The sequence below is a fragment of the Lepus europaeus genome, chromosome 8, assembly GCF_033115175.1.
Source record: "Lepus europaeus isolate LE1 chromosome 8, mLepTim1.pri, whole genome shotgun sequence".
In the NCBI taxonomy this organism is placed as follows: Eukaryota; Metazoa; Chordata; class Mammalia; order Lagomorpha; family Leporidae; genus Lepus; species Lepus europaeus.
In genome coordinates, this window is record NC_084834.1 from 46119730 (window position 1) to 46124112 (window position 4383).

At 41.6% G+C, this 4383-nt stretch overlaps 1 pseudogene; it reads left to right on the plus strand.

Moving 5' to 3' along the window:
• The first annotated feature begins 3023 nt into the window (after positions 1–3023).
• On the plus strand, positions 3024–3986 carry LOC133765527 (WD repeat domain phosphoinositide-interacting protein 3-like; annotated as a pseudogene).
• The last annotated feature ends 397 nt before the right edge of the window (positions 3987–4383 follow it).

Here is a 4383-nt window from a genome sequence, read left to right on the forward strand (position 1 = left end):
GTGATCTCACTCATCCCTTCCCCTTTAAGTGGTTGCTCGTTGGTGGTTCAATCTAATCCCCAAAGCTAACAACTACTGCTGAAGGAATTATAGACTGACTGCAGTACAGTATCCAATTGTAACCAAAGCCAACATTGTCTACCAAACCAACACCACAGGTCACATCTCCAGCAGAAATTAGATTATCATGAAAGCCATCCTATACAAGTGTGTTGAGACAGCTGATCTGCTAGATGGGCAATATTAATTTATTATCATAATTAATGTGAAAAAGAAAGGTAATATGATGCCTCCAGAGGAACAGAATAACTCTCTGGCCACAGATCTCAAAGAAAATGAGACCAATGAAATGACTGACGAATTTAAAAGAATGATTATAAGGAAACGTAAACATCTACAAGAGAACAGAGACCAACATGTACTGTTTTCTTTGAGTCATCAGGAAAATAATGCATGATATGAATGAGAAATTCAACAAGGTTATAGATATCTTGAAAAAAAGTGAAAAAAAAGATCTTAGAAATGAAATTTCCAATAAGTCAAATGAAACAAATCCAGTTGAAACCCTCAAGAACAGACAAAATCAAGTAAAAAAGGAATATGTGAACTTGAATATAGATTATTTGAAATATCTCATACAGATAAGATAATAAAAATGTATAAAGAATGAAGACAGACACTGAGATGTTTAGAACAACATTGAATAGATAAATATTCAAATTAATGGGAATCCGTGAAGGAGAAGAGAGGAATAATGGTATAGAGAATCTATTCAGTTGAAATAGTAGCTGCACACTTTCCCAATCTGGAGAATGACAAGGGCAACCAACCCTCAGAGACACATAGGGCACCAAATAGACATGACCAGAAAAGCAACTCACAGACAGACATTACAATCAAACTCTCAAAAGTACAATACAAAGAGAAATTCTGATCTCTGCAAGAGAAAAGCAAAAAAAAAAAAAAAAGTCATTACTAATGGAAATTCATGATTAAGTAGACATATAGCTACTACAGGCAATAGTATGTAAGTTTCTCATAAAATTGAAAATAGATCTACCATATGACCCAGCTCTCTCACTTCTGAGTATCTCCTGAAGAAGCAAAATTTTCATGTAAGAGGAGTCCCAGCACTCAGGTGTTCATTGCAGCAATATCCACAATAGCCAAGATATGGAATTCAATATAGATGCCCATAAATCAATTAATAGGTTAAGAAAATATGATATATATACATATATATATATACACAATGGATATTATTCAACTATAAACGTAAATGAAATTCTGTCATTTCCAATAAAGTGGATGGAACTGTCATTAAGTTAAGAGAAATAAACCTGACAAAGAATGATAAATACCACATATTCTTTCGCATATTTGAAAGTAAAAAAAAAATGTCTTTTTGAACTTAATATCATGTTTACCTTTGGATGCAAGGGGTGGAGAGTGTCAAAGATAGAAAGATAGAGAGGTCTTAACTACTGACCCATTTTTAATATGCCCCCAAAAGACCGTGATTGGGGCGGGCTGAAGGTAAGAGCTGGGAATTCAAACCAGATTTACCCTGTGGGCAGCAGGAAACTAATTATTTGATTGATCATTGCTGTTTCCAGTATTTTCATTGTATGGAGCTGGAGTAAGAAGCCAGAGTTAGTTATTGAATCCAGGTACTCTAAAAAGGGATGTGGGCATCTTAATAGGTATCTTAACCACTAGACTAAACACCTACAAACCCCCTGTATCTACTCTTGATTTTTCTGTAAATAATTCTTGACATACTTTTCATCTTTTCTACTCAGGTATGCTCATTTTCATAAGTGGTTTTAGCTATCTATGTATGTTTTAAATATTTTCTCTTAATCTGTAAAAGTGCTTAGTAGAAATACTAGTAGAAATGATTTTAAATTAAAAGTAGTTTCAACAAATTTTTCTCAAAATCATCTTTTGAGTGTTACAAGAAAGAGTCATATATGGAATGAGTATACAGAGTGCAAGAACGTAGGGTAGGAAGAAAGGGCACTGGTCCACTGCAGCTATCTGGATAAACATTGGCTAGCAGCTATATCTGCCCTACCTGACAAAAAAGGGTGCTTCTTTACAAATGGAGCAGTGTAGTCATAGCAGCATAAAATTTCCATCTTCAAAAATGTTGCTCAGTGGCTGACACTTTGTTCAGAAGAAACTCACTTTACATAAGTGAAATTTTTAAAAAATAATTAAAAATCAACAATCAAATACAGAACCAAAATTAAAACTAAAATAACAAAAAAAGGAGGTTCTATAGAATAACAATGAAAAACAATAAAGAGCAAGAAGAAGAGGAGTTCTGAATGAGTATAATTAATATCCAAAAGGCTGGAATATTGCTAAACATAAACTAGCACACTAAAGAAAAGGAGGTCAAATCAGTCACAAACATTTTTTTTTTTTAAGAATTATTTGAGAGCACTCACTTTAGCCTATTCTTTCCCAAAATTCCCACAATGGCTGGGATTGAAGAAGGAACTGAAGTTGGAATTGGAACGCAATCCAGGCCTTCTACATGTCTGGCAGCACTGAAATACTTAGCTGTCACTGCTACCCCCCTGGTCTGCACTGGTGGTGCAGGAGCTGGGGCCTGTAACTGAGCAGACCTACAGCGCTATGGGGCATGGGAGTCTTCAAGACCTACCCCAACAATGTACTTCACTTTGGACAACACCTTCCGGCTGCTTGCAACGCCTCTTCTGTTGCTCTTTTCCCCATTCTATTTTCTGTTACTTGGTTTGAATTCCATCTGCAAGGGGCTCCCTTTTCTTCCTGTTACTGGATGAATTTGGTGAGGGAAAGGTAATGATGTTTACTCTAAAGAAGACAGGAACTGGCGGCGGCCCCTGCACCTGCCCGACAGTCACACAGCCTCCGGCGTCCCTGAGCTGCATGCGGCATTGAGGGGTGGGGGACCACCGCACCGGCGACATGAACCTCCTGCCGTGTAACCCGCATGGCAACGGGCTGCTCTGTGCTGGCTTCAACCAGGACCACGGAAAGCTGTGATTCTTCCATCTGGATTATCTGATTCCAACAACAAAGGGAGTTAGCATCCAAAATAACTTGAGATAACAACATAGCATTTTCAAGGTGCTTTGCATGTGGGATGGAGAATGGATTCCGAGTTTATAACACCGATCCACTAAAAGAAAAAGAGAAACAAGAATTCCTAGAAGGAGGAGTTGGCCATGTTGAAATGTTATTTCGCTGCAACTATTTAGCTCTCATTGGTGGTGGAAAAAAGCCGAAATACCCTCCCAACAAAGTAATGATATGGGACGACCTGAAGAAGAAGACTGTTATTGGAAAGGCCTCTGTGTCCTGTGTCCCAGTAGTAACAACTCCCTCCTGGCCTTCCCGGGTACACATACCTGTCACGTTCAACTTGTGGACCTGGCCAGCACCGAGAAGCCGCCCGTGGACATTCCCGCACACGAGGGTGTCCTAAGCTGCATTGCTCTCAACCTGCAGGGAACAAGAATTGCAACTGCATCTGAAAAAGGGACCCTTATAAGAATATTTGATACTTCATCAGGGCATTTAATCCAGGAGCCACGGAGAGGGTCTCAAGCAGCAAACATTTACTGCATTAACTTCAATCAGGACGCTTCCCTCATCTGTGTGTCCAGTGACCACGGCACACTGCACATCTTTGCAGCCGAAGATCCAAAAAGGAATAAACAGTCTAGTTTGGCATCAGCCAGTTTCCTTCCAAAGTACTTCAGTTCCAAATGGAGGTTTTCCAAGTTTCAGGTCCCCTCAGGCTCTCCATGCATTTGTGCCTTTGGAACAGAACCCAACGCTGTCACTGCGATCTGCGCAGACGGCAGCTACTACAAGTTCCTGTTCAACGCCAAGGGGGAGTGCATCCGCAACGTCTATGCACAGTTTCTCCAGATGACTGACGACAAACTGTGACTCACCAGTGAGCCAGCACCTGCCGCCCCTCAGGCTCCTGGGGCTGGTGCAGTGCCCTGTGGGCCTCGTGGGTAAAGGGCTGGAGGGACTGCCCAGGGGCCTTGGTCTCGAAGCCATTTGTGGTTGTCTGCTTCCCATTTCCAGTATTCAGTAGACACTCAGTGGCACTGAGCAGCCCGGCTGACCACTGCTGCTACCTTTAGTTCAGCTGTGATGTTAGCTGCAGAGGCTCTACCACCACTCCCACCCATGGGCTCCCTGCAAGCCCAGGGACTGGGCTGAGCGGGCCGACAGGTGGAGGCTGTGTCTGCCAGAGTCCGTCGTCTCTGCCAAGTCTGCCGTGGGGAAAGGAACGCGAGTGCGACGTCAGCTCTTCCATCACACAGGTTTCAGCAGAGTAAGAGCACCAGCAGCTCGCCTTGGAAAGGAGAC